The sequence below is a fragment of the Dreissena polymorpha genome, chromosome 8, assembly GCF_020536995.1.
Source record: "Dreissena polymorpha isolate Duluth1 chromosome 8, UMN_Dpol_1.0, whole genome shotgun sequence".
NCBI lineage: Eukaryota > Metazoa > Mollusca > Bivalvia > Myida > Dreissenidae > Dreissena > Dreissena polymorpha.
Genome location: NC_068362.1, coordinates 8,655,103 through 8,676,530, shown reverse-complemented (window position 1 = coordinate 8,676,530; position 21,428 = coordinate 8,655,103). Strand labels below are relative to the sequence as shown.

At 34.7% G+C, this 21,428-nt stretch overlaps 1 protein-coding gene across 1 annotated transcript in view; it reads left to right on the top strand.

The window, feature by feature from the left end:
• Nucleotides 1–9,770: 9,770 nt before the first annotated feature.
• LOC127842298 (uncharacterized) overlaps nt 9,771–21,428 on the top strand; it is a 139,321-nt gene continuing 127,663 nt past the window's right edge. Inside the window, exon 1 of the mRNA XM_052371729.1 lies at nt 9,771–9,812. The gene's annotated coding sequence lies outside the window, so the exon portion shown is untranslated. The remainder of the gene's footprint in view (nt 9,813–21,428) is intronic.

The window sequence follows — 21,428 nt, the reverse complement described above, 5'->3', positions numbered from 1 at the left end:
GACACTGTTTAACCGAGTGACAATAATTTATTTTTTTGAAAACCCGTATTGTTTTGCTTGAGATTTCGTTTTCAAAATGTTCACTAGGTTGCTCAAACTGGAGCAGAATGTTGGATATATGTTTTATAATAACAGTTTATATTAATAAAAGGACATTGTCACATGTTATCTTGCCAGCCTTGGTTTGCTAATTTAAAATGGTCAAATCGACCGGGTACTGGTGTTCAGGCAGACACTTGGTTGACAGTTTTATTGCCTGTAGGCTAAACAAAGCTAGTCCGGCACTGATTGAAACTGTATCATTGTGTTAAATAGTTTAGCACTTTCTTACGGATTACCGTTAGTGCCATCGAGGTTACACATTACAATTAGGAGAGCGACAATGCGACAGTGCAATGGTACGATGGCGACAATGCGATAGTACGATGGCGACAGTGCGATAGTGTGATGGCGACAATGCGATAGTACGACGGCGACAATGCGACAGTACGATGACGACAATGCGACAATGCGATTGCGACACTGCGATAGTTAGATTGCGACAATGCGAAAATACGATGCCGACAGTACGACAACGCGATAGTACGATGGTGACAATTCGAAAGTCATATCATACTGTCGCCATCGTATCATCGCATTGTCGCCATCGTACTATCGCGTTATCGTACTGTCGTCATCGTATATTCTTATATCGCAATCTTTCTATTGCCATGTCATCAATGTATTGTCGAACTGTCGCATTGTCGTCTATTGCCTTTCTGTACACATGCACATATCTTATTTATTCCTAAATGGAGACACTTTTAAAAATGCATCAATACCCAATCTACAACGTAATAAGAATTTGATTCTATTATAACTGTAACCTCTTTCAAAGTACATCTTAATAAAGTCATCTATTTTTGTTTCTGCAATAAAAATATTTAGTGTACCGCAAGGCGATAGTCGTCAGTGCGAAAGTACGATGGCGACAATGCGACAATTCGATAATGACATAATACGATGACGACAATGCGACAATCGATGACGACAGTGCCAAAGTAAGATGGCGACAATGCGACAGCATGATGTTGACAATGCGACAATACGACAATACGATCGCGACTGTGCGGTAGTACGATGGCGACAATGCGCTAATACGATGACGACAGTACGATGATTATCGAATTGTCGCCATCGTACTATCGCGTTGTCGCATTGTCGCTGTCGCACTGTCGCAGTGTCGCCTTCGTACTATTGCAATTTCGCCATCGTACTATCGCAACAAAAACGTTTGGCAATGTAAGTACAAAACAAATGAAGTTGTTTGGCTGACAACTAAATTAATAACTTTTCACCCTTTACACATTGCTCCATATAGAACATTTGAACGTATCGGTCTCGGCATCAACAACCGGCTTAGCTTAAAACAAAAGTTTTGCATTTTGTCTCGCTCTCGAAAAACTGGGCTTAATGCATGTGCTTAAAGTGTCGTCCCAGATTAGCCTTTGCAATCCGTACACGGATAACCAGGACGACACTTTCAGCCCAAAATGGATTTTTGTTTAGAAGAGTCTTTCTTTAGAAGAAAAAAATCCAAAAGCGGAAAGTGTCGTTCTTGATTAGCTTGTACGGACTGTACATCTAGCCTGGACTGACTTTTTACGGACATGCACTAAGCCAAGTTTTTGCATAACGACGCTCCTTTTACAATGAAGCCAGCAAGTGGCACCAACATGGCGGAAGTTTGCCGTGCTGGTGTCCGGTCTTGTCCTGCAGTTCGTGAGCGTGGGACTGGGGTTTGGTTTCACTGTGATGTACCCGGAACTGATAAGCGTGTTCGACGCCAAGAGGTCCGAGGTCGCACTAATTCAGGGCGTGTATCTGTTACATGAGGAAGTGAGTGACCATCTATTTTAGCCGCGATCTGGGAAAACGTGGTTTTATACATGTGCGTAAAGATTCCTCCGAGATAAACCTGTGCAGTCCGCATACGTAATCATGGACGACACCTTCCGCTTTTACGATACTTTTCGTTTTAACGGTGAAAATCCATTAAGGCATAACTTGTCATCCCAGATTAGCGTGTGCAGATTGTAAAGGCTTGTCTGGGACGACGCTTTACACAGCCACATTTTCTCAGAACTTGGCTCATTTACAAAACATGTCTCTTTATCTACAAACATGTATGTATTTCATATGCCCTAAGGGGCTTTTCGTAGCAGAACGGTAAATAAACAAAAATATACCCGTTCCATGTTGATTTTTCGGGTCCATATATACACGCTAATGTATGTTTGAACATGTATGTTGATAATTAAAGGGAAAAGTGAAGTTAAGTTTTTTTAATCTGGTAAGAAATAAACAGTATAATAGCTTTTGTCTGAATTTTGGGAAAGAGCATAAACTGAGAAAACAATGAGAAATTGCTAATGGCTTCACGTTAACGAAATTATTTTGTGGGAAAAGGTATTTAAAATACTCCTGCTTAAAGAGATAAAAAAAGTCCTGATAATGTGTCAATTATTTTACTTTTACATCACGATTTATCTTGCCTCACTTATACTTGTGTTTTAATTGTGTAATTATATATGTTGTATATAGGTAATATATATATTTTAGCCGTTAATTAAAAGACTAGCGGATTGTATATAGGCAATTGGTCACTTGCCGTTAATCAAAGACTATCGAAATTTATATTGGCGATTGTTCAATTGCTGTAAATTAAAGAAAACTTGTTTCTATCCTGATCATGTGTTTTGGTTTTAGTTTTACACATATGTTGTAGTAATCAAACAATTTGACTAACACATTTTATTCTGGTTTATCAAAATTAATTGATCAAGTAGTTGAAAGTTTTTTTCAGAACATAAATATCCGACTGACTCTGCCGTGTATGCCGTGATAATAAGAATAACACATTCGCAAAAACATTTGGGTAATTAGAAAAGAGCAATACCATACTACTGTCAAGTATGCATAAATACAACCAGGGAGATATACTAATACTTACAACAATGTGATAAAATAGTATTTAACAAATTGGCTTAAAACGAATGAGCTGAAGAAAAACAATTCTAACACAATCCCCTAAAACGAATAATCCGACAAACAATTATTACAAAAATGATTTAAAAACAAATGATCCGGCAAACGATTATAACGAAAATTAGCCGACAACGTATGTTCCGACAAACTTTTCCATCTGTTTGTTTTGTATCGACATTTGTGAATGTCTCTGATACAAACGTACGGTCCCGGTCCGCTATTAATGTGTTATATCGTATTTTCGTATTGAAGAAATATTCGTATTTTATTCGTATTGGATTGTGTTTCCAAGGCATTCTGTGGACCTCAACGATACAAAGGTACGGCACCGGCCCGCTATAATCGCAGGGTTAATCGTGTGCAGCGGTGGGCTGATAGCAAGCTGCTTTGCGAAGGAGTTGTGGATAATAGTGGTGTGCACCGGCATCATATCCGGTAAGTAACCTATAGAGCTCCCTTATGTTGCTTAAAACTAGACAGCGTAGCTCGATTGTATAGAAAGCTTTAAGCTTGTTGTGGTCATATAAGATTAGTTCAATCATAACGCTTGTATAAATCGCTGAATTTAGTTTAAAATAATTTTAGATAGATTGTTTCGAAAGCTGTAACCTTATTGTCATTCAATAGAGTCCGTTTCCTGGGAAGAATCAGTACTAAGTGTTGATAGATAAAATCTTTCAAATTCACCCAGATTGGTGATCGAACCTAGAATCTCGTGATAGTCGGGGAACACCACATACACTAAGCCACCGCAACCTCTTAAACCCGATGTTATTTAATTGGTCAGTTCCTTGTAAGTGCGTCGTTTGATTGTCAAGTGTCAAATATAAGATAACTCACTTTGTTATTAATTCATGCGCTTCGTACGAGTTGTTCTCCTTTAAGTGTAAGCATCAATTTATTTGCATAAGGAATAATCGGATACACTGAACTAAACAGAAACAAATGATACGTCACACCGTTTGACAGTCTATTTTCAAATAAAAGACAATTGCGAACATGATGATAAAAATAGCATATCAGTTTAGAGACGAGACCAGATAAGTTAAAAATCAAACCAAACGACTCGAAGGGTTTAACGTCCCGGTCCCGTACTTCTTTTTAGACTGAAGAATGGTGTGATATTCAATTATACTAGCCCATATTGTTCATACATTCAGGCTAACACTGGTGCTTATATCATTAACATATTGCTCTTAATAAAGAATTATATAATTAAATGCATTCAGTACCACGGAAGACTTGACTTTCAAGAAGTTTTAGTACGTGACAGTTTTAGAATATTCTTCTTTGAGACTTATGTCCTAGAATCGGTTTGTGAATACAGTCCCTGGTTACTTAACTTCAAGGTATTATTCAGTACAAAATATAGGACAATGTGCTGTGGTTATCTGCTGGCCATTAGTGAGCCGATTGTTCTTCACTTATCTTTATATTACATAATTCGCGCCCTAAGAACAGGGTTAAATGCCATATGCGGCCACCGTAGCTACAGACCAGACTGCGGGTAGCTCTTGACAAGAATATGTGGATGCTCAGCCGCATATGACATAAGACCCCTTTATGCATGACGCGGATAACATGTTGACCAATAGTACCAATGTATAACCAATAATAACATGTATGGGATGTGTTGTTGCTAACTTGCGTCTAACCAATGAGCACATTCTGTGAAACCAGGTTTAAATGCATATGCGTAAATTGTCGTTTCTGCTTAGCTTCCTTTAAACGAAAACTGCCATAAAAGCGAGCAGTTTCGTTCCATATTAGTCTGTGTTGTCTGCAAAGGCTCATCTGGGATGACACGTTGCGCACATACATTAAGCCAGTTTTCGCATAACGCATCTGAAATACTAACAGGTATGGGGATGTGGACTTGCTACCTCGCGGCCTTCAGTGTACACCCTGCGGCATGATTATTCTTAGTTCCAAAGAGTATTATTTCACGGCGAAGGAAGACAGTGCAAACAGTACGTTATCAGAGTAAATGGTAATCGTAACACTTCGTCCATCTCCGGAGTCTCCGTAATGAGTGCTACGTTATGCAATAACAAGCCGGTTGGGTCCATCGTGAGTAAATGGAGGGGGAAATAGCTGAACGATTTCCGGAAATTACCGATCATCAAAATCGTCCTATTTTAGCACTTAATCTAATTTTTGAAAGTTTAAAGTTCAATGTCATTATAGTATATTCCTTTATAAAATATTATTATGTTTGGGTCTGCACTTATCTTTTTCCATTTAAAGGCTCATAAAAGGTTATATTGTTGTTACGTTTTTGTCTATATCACTGATTTCTACTATGATAAAGCAATCCAACGAATTTTTTTGACACTTGAAGTTTTGTACAGCGGGAATTTCGGTTATAACAGGGATTTCGGTAATTACGGGAATTTCGGTATTTTTACACACCGGCAAACAGCGATGTAACTAAACCGAATATTTGTAAACAAAATTGACTTGGGAGACACTGTATTTTGAGCTCAAAGCAGGTTGTATTGATCATTTTTATGATAATTTTCAATAGCATATAGATATTGCTTTTTGATAACGTTTATTATTAAAATATGCAAAAATTATTTTAAAATCGGTAATTTTTACAGATCGTCACCTTTTATGAGCCTTAAAGATACTTCTGATGATACTTTCGAAAGGTTATATGGTCGAGTCAGGCAGAAGGCGGGGCTTATTAGGCATCGCTGACCTTAAAAATGACATCGTTGTTAAGGGCTAATATTCACAAAAATATGTAACGTATGGAATAGTTACTAGAATACCCAAGAAATACGAAATTACGGGGTGTATAACGGGGAATACATCATTGAGTCCCTTTGTGGGAAAACCGGGTTTAATGAACGTGCTTAGAGTATCGTCCAATAGAAGCCAGTGCAGTCCGCCGAGTCATTTCAGGGACGACACTTTACGCCTTTATGGTTATTTTCGTGTATAGGGATTCACTTTGAAACGATAATCTTGTCTAGCGGACAGTATCGTCTAAGATTAGCGCAAGCATTAGCTAAGCTGTGACGAGGCTTCGCGTACAATCATTAAGAACGGTTTTCCTGGAGCGCGGTGCATATATATAATGGCAATCCACATTTACAGCTAGGGCTACACAATTGCCTAGCACATATCGGCTCTTTTGAAATCCAATGGTATATTGCTTTTTACACGAAAAGTCAATGTTAAAAGATGGCAGAGTACTTGAAATCCAATTTACATCCTGAAATTCACATACAGATGGAGGTACCATTTTTGAAAATTGTCAATTGTGTTTGTATGTCTTTAATATGTTATGTCTTAAATTACCCATAGGCGGTCAACCAACGTGTGATGTAACCCTTTGCAAGGATCTCTTGATATGGATTCTGCCGAGGAACTGTGATGTTACTCTTTGCAAGGATCTCTTGTTATGGATTCTGCTGCGGAACTGTGATGTAACCTTTTGCAAGGATCTCTTGATATGGATTCTGCTGACAAACTGTGATGTTACTCTTTGCAAGGATCTCTTGATATGGATTCTGCTGACCGTGTGATGTTACTCTATGCAGTGATCTCTTGATATGGATTCTGCTGACCGTGTGATGCTACTCTTTGCAGGAATCTCTTGGTATGGATTCTGCTGAATAACTTTTTGCTAATAGCACTCACTAGTCAGTATTTATAGGGACATGTGCACAGTATTCTTTTTTCTTGTAAATCAAATGAAATGTTTATCAATAAATCGATAATGTTGCTATAAGTCGTACATAATTATAATGACAAGAAAAAGCGTGTATAAGACAGTATCGCTGTCCCTTGGACGCATACCCTGTTGCGAAGCAAAAGCCAAAAGCATTAACAATGCTCAACGCAGCCTTTCGTACTAATGAGCAAAACATAAATGATATAATAATAATTTACGTATTTTTAAAATAATCGATCAAAAGCGTTACACACGCTTTATTATTTTACCGATTACGAATGATGTGTATCCGTTACTGAGCAAATGTTTTAAACATGTTTCTTCGTCAAGAGCGTTATTTCGCTTTTTTAGAAACAAAGCATACATTTTTTGAATATATTGCAATCATTTAAAAATTGTCATTTCACCAAACTCTGAACTAGTCCCTTAATCACAAAAAACAAATGGCATGTACGTATATCGTACACTTTCGAACACACGTATATATTTATAATACTTACTTATTTCATCATCATAATCGGCAAAGCAAACGTTGCAATATCATATACCACAAATATTTAGTTTTCCATCATGAATTAATACCATATGTGCTTATGAATTATTTAAATTCAAGGCAGAATAGGCTACCGACATGTCTACTTTGTACCGAAACGTTGACGTGGTAAGATTTTCATAAAAAAACGCATCAATTAAAAATGTGCGGTTCGAATGATTGGACAGAAAACAGCATCTTTCTATAATGCTAGCATTCCATATACTTCAAGAATTACAGACTTATATTGAACGTATTTTATACAATAAGATGGTACATACTAGTATCATATGATCTTTTGAAGTATAATTAATATCAAAGTACATACATGTGCTGTATTCAAATTCTTCCTACATGCTATTTATTCTGCAAATTGCACCATGCATATATAAAAAGATAGAACATGTGCTATGTAATATGTATTGATTCATAAACACGAATTGATAAAGCAATACGTATATATGCAATTAACTACATAACAAACATTTCACGCGCGTGGATAAGCGACTTACAACTGAAAAGCAACCATCAACGATTAAACCTGTGTTTTCAATTTAATTTTTTAGAATCCTAAATGGCCAATCTTTATTTTCGAAAAAAGGATAAACGCTGAAAATCTTTTTTATTTATGAAGGCTCAAATGTTTTTTTGTTAAAACTGCAAGAATGATTATGATCGTGACGGTCTCGGCGTAAAAAAGTTCGTATTATTTCATTTATTGAAGTTGGCAATATTAGATTTATGATATATTTATATTTAAAATGCAGTATATGTTAATAATGGGCATTCCTTTTTCCTCGTTCAAAGTCATGTGTTGGGTTAAATTGCATAAATAAAATGTTGACATAACAATCGGATATGGTCGCTTTAAACAGATAAAACGTTGAAAAAAATACACTCGAATGAACTTTCAGATTAAGTAACGACGAAATAAGAGGCGTTTGCAATTGAATTGAATTTTGTTTGGATGTCAAAAACTCAGAAAAATACACTATCGGGAAATTAACAAACATTGTCCAGATTTGATAGACACAAAGTTTGGTCCTGCAACGAATAAGTGAAAACGTGTGGGTATCGATTGCATCGATTCCTTATTATTTCCATGAAGATAACAAGATTTGATTTATTAAACCATTACAATATATTTAATTAATTTGTTTCAATATTCATCTGTCATGTTCATATGTTGGTTTCAGATTTTTTTTTTTTAATCTTGACATTAGTAATATTATATACTCACCTAAAAAAACGTACATTTTCGTTTTGAGAAGATTTCTGCCATTGGGTCAAGTACAGGCATGATCAATCAAAATCGAGATAATGAAAAGTGCCGAATTTCTAAAACAAACAGGCATTTTCATAAACAAAGACCTAACAAAGATCAATGCAAAAGTTCTAACTTAATTGAAAAAAACCTGACGTTGTGGAGGGGCCTAACCTTGATACGGAAAACTATTCGTATGCTAGAGTGGCCAAAAGCGCAACGAACTATTTTCTTTTGACGAATTCAACTTTGGTTGGTAAAGCCATTTCCAAACAAAACAAGGTGAAAACCAGAACAACGTACGCCCGGAAAGTGTCAGATTGAAGCAACTCAAGACTGACCAACGGAACATTAACCGGTTGCAATAAGCTCTGGTCTTAGATATGGCACCCTCTTCTACGAATAACCCGCCGCATACTTCCTTATTGAAATGTTGCTTTTGCAACGAATACATGTAACTGTGTTTTTGTAACAATTAAATGTATCAATCAACACAAACAAACAGACACACACACATGCACGCACAGTTCCATGCAACCACCCTCCCCACACGCACGCACGATGGCACGCTCGCACATAAGAATTCACGAACACACACTTAAGCAAACACACATTAGATGGACGCCTTCCTACACCAACGCGCATTAAGTTAAACATCGCGCGACGGACGAAGGTTCAAAGAACGATGTGAGCATGGCGCCCTTTCGACGGGTGCACGCGTAAACTGAAGTGCTTGTGCTAATGTCTGTTTGTTAGGCTTGCAGCGTCAATGCGATCGAGGAAAAGACTCATAATCGACGTGTGTCCAACGCATTATGTTATCCCGAGTGTTCGTTTTGTGGTCACCATTATGCCGTTGCAAACTTTTTCAACCAGCCAATTATTAAAATATGTTAGTTGGTCATTTTGGTAACAAAAACTCACTTCGTACTGAGAGTGTTCAATTATTTGATTTAGTTTATTAAATAATATTTCAAGTAACAAAGAAGTCCTAGTGAAACGTTCAAATCTATTTGTAGAAGGACCAACCCAAAATAGTATTTACTATACAATTAAACAATGATAATTCCACTTCGATTAATGAGTTTTGTGTTCAAACGATTCAAATAAGATGTGCAGCTCCATGTATATATCTCCCAATCACGTGATAATCTCTGTCGAATCAGCTTTAATGTATTGTTTTGCACAATTGTAGATTAATGACTACCGAATACGCTAATGGAAATACCCTAATAAACCCTCTATGACGATACTTTCGATTTCATTTCTGTAGACACGGATTGATAACACAGAAGTAAAGAGAGGTATTTAATATTAAATACAGTTCATATTGTATTATTTAAAGTTTAATATTCATAGGTTTTCTAATGAACACGGAAGCAGCAGTAAGTACTTTGAATAATGGTTTACATGTGTATTTTTGTTGCAATAAAAATGTTTATTTCGGGTTTTCGGGATGCTATGCGATACTTAATTAATTCGAGAATGTATTAATAATTAATATTTATACACCACCATCATCATCATCATCATCATCATCATCATCATCATCATCATCATCATCATCATCATCATCATCATCATCATCATCATCATCATCATCATCATCATCATCATCATCATCATCATCATCATCATCATCATCACCAACATCTTCATGATCATCATCATCATGATCCTAATAATCATCATCATCATCATCATCATCATCATCATCATCATCATCATCATCATCATCATCATCATCATCATCATCATCATCATCATCATCATCATCATCATCATCATCATCATCATCACCATCGTCATCATCATCATCATCATCATCATCATCATCATCATCGTCATCGTCATCGTCATCGTCATCGTCAACGTCAACGTCAACGTCATCGTCATCGTCATCATCATCATCATCATCATCATCATCAGCATCATCATCATCATCATAATCATCATCATCATCATCATCAGCAGCAGCAGCAGCAGCATAACAGTTCACCTACCTTATCATAATAGTTCACTTCCTTCTGGTTTTAGGTGAGCGCCTTGGGACCCATGATCCTTTTGTTATATTGTATTCTAAAGGTCTCCAGACATGAATTTAATCAGTTCAATCAATCAATACATTAACCTTTAGAAAATCGTATTGAAGATCACAAAAACTCAGTCAATTATTACACATAGACCACCAAATTAAGGCACATCGTGCGGTTACTACTGCATGTTTTAATAAGATGACTAACAGATGAGTATTTATGGTACAGATTGATCATGCGATCTCATTAGTTCAATATCTTATGGTAAGTCAATGTCACATTGGAACTATTTGTGGAACGACTACTACTACTACTACTACTACTACTACTACTACTACTACTACTACTACTACTACTACTACTACTACTACTACTACTACTACTACTACTACTACTACTACTACTACTACTACTACTACTACTACTACTACTACTACTACTACTACTACTACTACTACTATTACTACTACTACTACTACTTTTACTACTACAACTACTACTACTACTACTGCTACTGCTACTACTACTACTACTACTACTACTACTACTACTACTACTACTACTACTACTACTACTACTACTACTACTACTACTACTACTACTACTACTACTACTACTACTACTACTACTACTACTACTACTACTAGTACTACTACTACTACTACAACTAAGTTTACTACTACAACAACTACTACTACTACTTCTACTACTACTGCTACTGGTACTGCTACTGCTACTGCTACTGGTACTACTACTACTACTACTACTACTACCACTACTACTACTATTACTACTACTACTACTACTACTACTACTACTACTACTACTACTACTACTACTACTACTACTACTACCACTACAACTACTACTACTACTACTATAACTACTTCTACTCCTACAACTACTACTACTTCTACTTCTACTACTACTAGTACTACTACTTCTACTACTGCTACTTAAATTACTTATAAGTATTTGTATACCTTATATTAAAAATCTTAAAGTTAAAAAAAACATCTTCAACTTATTAGTTTAGTTGTAATATCAAAAATGGCAAAATCGAGCAGAATAAAAAGGTCTATTCCGGTTTAAAACCGGGTCAAATGAAAAAAAGAAAACGATACTTATTTAACAATAACCAATAATATACAATGAATTTAAACGAACAAATAATATATGCAGTTTCAAATGACTATTAACATACACTGTCTGTGATAGACATGAAGGTAATGTCATAACAGTATACGAACAAAAAAAAGTTTAATTTCGTCTCCGTGTGTATAAAAGATTAACTTTTTTTTCCATTAAATATAATCTCTGACCTGTACTTTTTGAAATGGCTACAGCAATCTTAGTATGGAACAGCTTCAATTTGCAGAACATATTTCAATAAAAGAGTTCCATTTAACATGGCCAAAATAATATCACTAAAGTTGTTCAAACCACAGTATATTTATGTCTCTTGTGTAAAACGATAGATCAAATTTCATGTCATTGTATTTGTTCAAAGGAATCAACATGGCATGTCCAAAACGGCTCTACGAGTATGAATAAGCTAGGAGAATACACAAATACACAACTATTTGTACTGACGTACACTTGTTTTCGCTTTAGCTCAATTGGAAGTGTGTCTCGGATAATTTGAAAGAAAGGTAACATTTTAAATATTCATCTTAATTTGATACTATTAAGTTACCATAAATATATTGTAAATGAAGTTACATGTACTGCATATATGAATGTAAGTTTATGGGTTATTTATGTATAAGTAGCGATATGTATAAGCAAATATTAACGAAACGGTAAAATCAACACTGGTGTTGGAACAAACCATAATGATCTTTATCTGTATTTTTCTTTTTCATGAATGTTCACGGTTCATTTTCTGGTCCCCTTGAAATCATACCCGGGAACTACCCATCACGTTTTTATCGGTATATATCTAATTGCCACCAATATCAGAGTTCGCTTACTTCGATCATATAACACATTTTATTTCACAAAGGAACTCGGCCCATGTAATAATATGTAGTTTTTTTACGAATAGTTAAAACTATTTTTTTTATAATATTTACATTTTCGTTTATTTTCAAGTTTGTGTCGTTTCTGTAAATTGTCGCAAATTGGTCCCTTGACAAAAACAGCCGACCGGTCAACAAACGGAAGAATGATAGGGTGCTCTTAAAAGGGCGTCTATGACACGTTCGTTATACTGGCCTTTATAATCGATTATATTATAATCTCATGCTCAGTCTCAATCTCCACGCAGAGTTGTCGCTCCTTGCTCTTACATACAACTCTGCGAAATGCTCAGCTCGCCATTTTGTCTATAAAATAGGTAAAACCGAAAACATGAGTTTTATGTATATTTGATTGGATATTTAAGATCGCATGCATTAAATTAAGAAATATGACTTTTAAATGTACGATAAATTGTGCAAAAACTTGCGAGTTTTAATGCAACTCTTTGGAACTATTTTATTGCCAATTTACGCAGATGGAATTAATCCACGCACTTCACAAATGTAAACAAGTGAACATAACTTTTATTGAGTGACGTTAGGAATTTCTTCGACGTGTGTATATACGTTGGTTTCTTAACATCAAAAAAACATACCAATTTTATAATAATGAATTAAGACTGATATAAGATATCATGGTATGAGATGGTTTTCTTTAATACAGTGAATGCAATGTAACCGTCGTGCAAGAGATTGTTTAGTATAATGTTACCTCAATAATGAACGCTTGGAATGATCATGACATAAATGAGACGCTTTCATAACAATAGTCCGTTCTGAGCCCAACACAGAGGTGAATGTTATATAACCGTCGTGCAAGATATTGGCTCAGTCTGTGCAATTTGTAGCTTTTTATCAATCAGCTAGGAAATAATATGATCGCGAATGATACATTTAAGTCATCGTTATCAAAGTGATCATATTTCAATGCTTCAGACAAAAGGTAATGTTGACATAAAAACATTCTGAATATACGTGCTTTGTGTTGTCTTGTTAATTCATATAATTAAGCATACATCCATTAAAAGGTTGTCATTTACAATCATGCATGCATCACGTTAACAATGAGTACTTAAATTGCCTTTGAGTTTATCGCAGCATAATTCCCCACACTATTTAACTTTTTAATATAAATTGTATTTAAAGTACATATCAAGTACGCACCAACAAAATTCGAAAAATGCCATTTTCGTTATATTTAATAAACCTATTATAACCATTTTCGAATATGTAATAAACATATAACTATCATCCTTTTTTACACTAATACGATGTAAATATATATCAATGCTTGCATTAAGCAAGATTAAACTATTAGTTTTAACAACTATAAATATTCAACCATATATAAAGCATTCAACTTAACGTCTTTAAAATTGAATACTGATATGGAATGTCGCGCTGGAGTGCTGAGCTGGCTCAGCATTCAACCTAACGCCTTTGAAACGAATGCTGATCTGGAATGTCGCACTGGAGTGCTGAGCTGGCTCAGCATTCAACCTAACGCCTTAAAAACGAATGCTGATCTCGAATGTCGCGCTGGAGTGCTGAGCTGGCACATCATTCAACTTAACGCCTTTAAAAACGAAAGCTGATCTGGAATGTCGCGCTTGAGTGATGAGGTGGCTCAGCATTTGCCTTAACGCTTGTGAAACGAATGCTGATCTAGAATGTCTCACTGGAGTGCTGAGCTGGCTCAGCATTCACAGTAACACTTTTAAAACGAATGCTGATCTTGAATGTCACGCTAGAGTGCTAAGCTTGCTCAGCATTTGCAATAACACTTTTGAAACAAATGCTGATCGTGAATGTCGCGCTGGGTGCTGAGCTGACTCAGCAATCGCCGTAATACTTTAAAACGAATTCTGATCTGGAATGTCGCGCTAGAGTGTTGTGCTGGCTCAGCATTCGCCGTTACACCTTTAACATGAATACTGATCTGAAATGTCGAGCCTGTTGCTGTGCCAGATCAGCGTTCGTAATTTGCGGAGCTGATGTCGATTACTGAGCGGTGTACCAGCTTCACGCACCTTGTTTTGTTTTCCTTGGTTGTACGAGTTTACTGTTCATAACAGTATCCTTGATGATGTACGCTTGAATCTTTAAATATCGTTATGAGTACGGAAACTGTTGTATTCTTCGTAACGGTTATTTTATATATGAAGGCATAAGTTAGAGCAACGTTAGTATTGGCGAGCTTTATCAACATAGAAATAACCTCTCGATTTGTCCTTATTGGTAACCTCTTGGCTAAACAAAACAGCATATGCATAATATATTTAAAAAAACCCAATACTTCCTTAAACAAATATTTTTCAAAAGAGAAATTTTGAGATATTTTTTATTCAAAAATGCGTTTCAATGTTATAAGTTGTGTCAAGCTTTTTGAAAAAAAAATCATGGAATTCAATTAGGAGGAAATAATTCGGATGAGCAGCAAGTTAAACCATAGCATGAAAAAAACTTCGACGCACAACTACTCTGTATGAATCGTGTATGCTGTTTGCTTGGTACCACTTTTGTAGCCAACGAGACCTGTCCGACTGCGCCGTTCTGGCGTGTTACAGTGTTAGGAAAAAAGTCAATAAGAACATAAGTTAATAATTATTGTATAGGAAAGATTCGATTTCTGATACATTTCCTAAACTCATTAAACAATATTGTTAGAAAAGACAACTTGCGTCCTATCTTATATATCTGTAAAACATTAAAAACCATGACAAATAACCTAAAACAAAACAAGTCTCAATAGTTTTGTATTAATGGTGTCGAATCAATAGACATCATTATTTACTCTTGTCTAACCGTTTGACATTACGAGATCAAGACCTACAGGAAGGCACTGTCCTCTGTACAAGACGTTTGTAAACGTGATTGGCAATCATACCGATTGGGGAACAGCAGCTTCAGATCGCTGCTGATGGAGGAAGGATGTCACAGCAGGCGTAAAAGCGAAGCAAACGGTAGAATATGAGTTGGAAGAGCGTAGACCGCGCAGGCGGTGAGAGATGGTCGCATCAAATACTTCTGGCAACTTTGATATAGAATGCCGCTGAATAGTTGGCATGCACAGCAACTACAGCCATACAAACTGTATTAATTTTCCAACCAATGCATGTCACCAAAATTCCAATTATCTGCTTATATCTTACCGTAAAATGACTTCACAGAAGGGATTTTAACATAGCATGTAAATGTTTGTTTAACACGCCTTGTATGCTTTACATGCCTACTTCGTGTATATAGTGGCTTTATTTCGCAGCCTTTAACTTCCTGTTAACTGTTAAATGCAGGTGAACACAAGTAGACGATTTAACTCGTTGAAATATATCAACATCCTTATTAAATGTATTCCTTAATTTCTGTTTACATTGTACACACTTATTATATGAATACATTTCAAATCAATGTACCGTAAAAAATAAGTTATTACTCCAATACAGCGATTATATTGATTTTTTTTTATCTTAACGCAACACACATCGCCAAACCACAAGCGCTCGCCAACTGGCATAACATAACATCACTGGATTGTATCATTAATTTAGTTCAAGGACGCCAGTGGCTAGAAATTTCGAATTTCGAAACGCAGGTGCATTAATAGTTGACGTATTTGTGTGAATATGGAGGATTATTGAAATACAAAGTAAATAAAAGTGCTTTAATATATGGCTGAAATAAAACCGTCGAGATTGCATCGTGGATTCTTTTATTTTTCGACGGAAATGGGCGTACAATGTTAAGGGTAATTTCTTCGATCAAAGGGTCGTTTGTTTTTAAGTTGAAAGTCTATCCACAAAGAAATGCCTGCTTAGATCAATTTTTGACATGGAAAAGGAATATTGCAATTAACCAAAATTGTGTGTATGCCGCGTGCAGAATTATAACGCCTCATGGAAGCAAACAAAACTGGACGAATATGTTGATTTGTATCCATACACACACTTTGGTGCGTGCATTAGCGAGTAGAGGCTTGACTTTCATATGCCAGTGAGTAAAAAGGAAGTCACAAGAAGAGTTGTTTGAAGAATTTAAGTAACAATATCGGCGGTGATAAATGCTGCATCATGCTTGACGTAAGGGAAGACATTTTTTAGGTTGAAAATGGCAGGCTTCTTTTTTTGGTATTTCGGTTAGGTAAACAAACGAATATTTAAATTTAAACAAAAAACATTTGTGTTCGTCTTGAATGTGTTGCATTTGAAATGGTGATGAAATTTGAATCGAGGCAAATAGCGAAATTTTGTCGTGTCACTCTGCATTGAATTGTTGAGGATTATTTCGCAAAGCGCTACATGGAAAGATAACAAATGATTTTAATATTGCACGGTTCGATTAATTTATTGTAATCTCCTTTTACTCTTTTAACAATAAAACGCTTATATTTATTATGTTTAGGACAATTTCTCATTGAATTTTGCGTTCAATAATTTGTGATCTCTTGTTACGTATTTCAAAATGTTTCGAAATTGATCTTAGTAAAACGCTGGATATGCAATTTTCTATTGCGGTTTATCCTATTTCACAGCGAGATCATAGATCTTTATACATTTTCGCTCTCTTTAGATTATCACGTTTGATCTAGACGTCTTTATATGACTTATACAGCGGGAAAATTGAATGCTTATTTTTTTTATTTAGGGAATGCAAACTTTTTGCAATTTGTAACCACATAATTATGCTCGTGTTTCTAACTAAGTGTCATGTAGATAGACATAATAAAGTAATGTGTATACTCGGAATGAAAAGCAATATTAATAATCACACATTTATTAGGTATGGTATGTGCGCTATAAAATAAACATAATTATATGTGTCAGCGTGTAATTGAAAATGTACACAGAAAAACGTATGTCAGTACATTATTGTTGCCGGAGTTTGATTTATTTCGGAAAAACTGGTTATTATATTCCCATTTATTACATGTATAACGAATTTAGAATTAATGCTCAGCGCAGCAGTTCTGCTTCTAGAGTAGTCCTACTAGTTCTGTGTATAATTAGAAGTTAATTGACATAATTGGATATTTTAATAAAATGCGAGTTTAAAGTAAGCCAGATGAAGATAAATTATAAAAGTATTTGGTAAGTAAAATTGAGGCACGGAACGAGTTTCTTCAATATAGTTAGGAGAGTTTTATAGTAACAGAGTTCGTTGTCATGATTAGCCGAAAGGAGACATATTGACACGGGTCGAGGTTATGATCGGACGATGGATATATTGACACATTACAAGTTAAAGGGGCCTTTTTACAGATTGTGGAATGTTTTTATGTTTGTCATTAAATGCTTTATAATGATAAATGTAAACATTGGATCAAAAAAGCTCCAGTAAAAAATCAAGAATAAAATTTAAAAAAGGAACAAAAAAGTAGCCCGCATCAGGGCTCGAACCAGTGACCCCCGGAGTCCTGGAGTAAAAACCAATTAGACCGCTCGGCCATCCTTCCAAATATATATGGGAGAGGTATTTTATACTTTATATAAGCAATCATCGTAGTTTCACAAAATTAAACGAAAACAACAGAATTCTCCAAATTATTCAATCGTTTCGCGTTGCAACGCTTTATAATTGTCAGGTTTTTAAATTGTTGAATAATTGTCCATAAGTTGAAGGCTTACCGGTACATAAACCGCAAACCGTGAATACGGATAGATTTTCAAATATTGATCATTTATAACGTTTTAAGACGTTTTAAATACCTTGTTTTTGTATTAAAAAGTGTAGGTTTGACAATTTCACAATTCGCTTTTGAAATGTTCATAAACATTCGATAAATTCATAGTCAATCTTGTCTCGCGGCTATTTGTGACAAATAGAAGAAAGACGTGAGTTGTTTGGATACAGTCCGTCGTATCTAAGGTAACATTAAATATGTTTAGCTTAACAAGTCTATTTTGTATGTATCACTTATTATTACATTTTATTAGTTGTTGTTCTTGAATGTTCTAAGTCCCGTGTGCTATAAAGTGACTACACGTACAATGTGCATCCCTTTTTTAATTAAAAACTTGGATGTGAAGAGCGCATTTTACACTTAATTAACAAACTAAATAATTTAAATACATTACAATTTAGGAAATAAATTAGATGGAAAAACAAGTACTTGTAATAATAGTAAATATATAATTGGTGTTTATAGACCAGTTCATTGTTATTGTTTTGATTCCGGATGTTCGCGCATGCGCTAAACACTGGTAGGCAAAAGCATGTGTTACAGTAATGCAAAACATATGGATAACGATGCTTGTTTAGTCAATAAATCGAAAAGAAACTACGGAAAACACAACAACTAAATAATATGTCAAAAATATAATATTTAGTGCCAAAAGAATTCATTAATACATTTAATTACATCATCGAAAACGCGTCATAAGCATAAAAGTAAAGATTGTCTGAAGACTGAAAGACCAACAATTTTACACAACAAAGAGCTCTTTGCATTAATTGTATTATTTTGCAGAAAAGCTTCAATAAATTACAATAATAATACATTAAATTATACAATTGTAATTATCAATGGCATGAGTACGCTAGTGTGGTAAAATAAATTAGGGTGATAGAAAATGTAAGGGGTGCATTGAAAATAAACGTACTACACAGCCCTATTAAAAGCGAAGTGCATGACGGTACTTACATGCTATTTTGATTTGGATGGGTTCTTTTGCACAGAAAATGACAATATTGAGGAATAATAACATACAACTGAAAAACACAACTTCACATGATGCAAATTGAAAAATGTATATTGAAAACTCGTTACTTGTGAATATGAGTGGCACATATCTTACATTTTAAAACATATATATCTATATACATATTGTTATATTAATTATTTTATTGAAAACATTATTAACCCCCGTTGGTAAACCGTAATTTCTTGTTTTTATCATGTAGGTTCTGCATTGCCGTAACATTAATTATTCATAAGGAATGACGTAGTTTTAATTAACCGATACCCGCTTGATACGTTAATTTTTTTTTACGTTAATTTTATATTTATTAAACACTTTTTTTTTATAAACGGGCTAGTATCTTTACGTTGTACAATTTCTGAAGATCTTTTTTGGACATAACTGTAAATTTGTACAATATGTTACGTATCTAATTTAAGAAAGTGGTAAGTATGTCGGCGGTAAATAATTCAACCAAATGACTGCTTCATACTACCAGAAAGAGAAGACATGGTGGCATCATCAATTGTGTTAAATCTGTCAACTGCCACCCAGTGTGATTTATAACACCATGTTGTTTGTTAAGTGTAGACAATATCTATTATTTGGTATCAAAACGAGATACTCGGTTCATGCAGAACAAAGGGACAATTGAACACCGGAATACAAAGGCTTACAAGATTTTAAGATTGATGCAAACAATCAAAAGAAAAATATTGCATTTAATTTAGTTTAATGTTTATTGAATGTGTAAACCTATTAGTTTTTCCTGACAAATACAATTATGGTTAATTTTTATATGTTGTATATTTGGAATTGATCAATGTATTGCTTGTTTTCAATCTTATTTGTTTCAGTAAAGTAAACAACTATTTGGCATGCTGAAAAATAAAATCTTAATAGAATCGTGTAAATATGAACGATCACGCTATATCTTTTTACTTGATTTACTACTATGTTGAATTTCTGCAAAGATAAAGATAACAATTTTAATTAATAACAATAATTAATTTGAGGAATGAAATAATTATAATTTGATAGTCGGGTTGTTGTAAATGTTTCTGAATCCATTACCAGAATCATCATCATCATCAACACCATCATCATTATTGTGCACCAACATCCTCAATTCAATAACAGTGTTATCATAGTTTTGATATAGCCATATAAGAAAAAATGCTTACAAATGATTTATATTAGACCTTTCATTTACTTATCATGTTCTCTATAAAACTCAAGTATACATGTGCTTGCATTGTTGCAGTGCAATAGTGGTGATTGATGCCTTCTAAAATAACCATGCGATGATTTTGAAACCGGCTTACAGCTTCCTGGAAATTGGCCTCAATAAACTTTGCACTCACATCAAAGAACTTGAGGTCTTGATGTCAGGTGGACAATATTGCCAAAATAGAATGCTTATACAGTTGGTAGTCAGTCAGTAGTTTCTGTATGATTATCAAAGATTTGTGACTTTAACAGGTTTTATTGTTTCAAGCGGAAATATCATAGCAAGGTTTGTCTGAAAACTGTTTTATTTATTTGAAAACACTTTGTCCAAAATGTGAACAATTGGGTAATAAAAAAAACAATAGCTTAGTTGTTTTTGTAGTTGTATTTGGAAAATAATGTATATATGCTATGTGTGTGCAATTAAATTACAAATAGTTTGGCAATTGTTTTGGTAGGACAATATTTCAAATTTCGTGTGTGTGTTAACTTCTATATTTGCATGTATGTGCACACATTTTTAACTATGAGAAAGATCAAGTGATCAAGAATTTCTTATACATATTGTCATACTCATTTACTTTCTTATACCTGACTTCGAAATATGCTAATAATTCATTAAATTATATTTAATTATGCAAATCAATAGTTCATGAACACTCAATCTATTGAACAAGATACAGTTGTTTTCGGAATCTAAAGCTGTTCTTGCAAAACAAGTTGTAAATAGTCATCCCCTAGAACATCCTAAGATACTGAGATACTTATCTCATGATCTCAAAGCTTGATCAAAATGTGGGAAATGTCCTTTCATTTTCTTTTGCTGATTAGGCTCATTTTTCAATTACTGTACTCATATCATCATCATCATCATCATCATCATCATCATCATCATCATCATGATCATCATCATCATCATCATCGTTTTCAAAAATTATAATCGCCGTCGACATAAACTA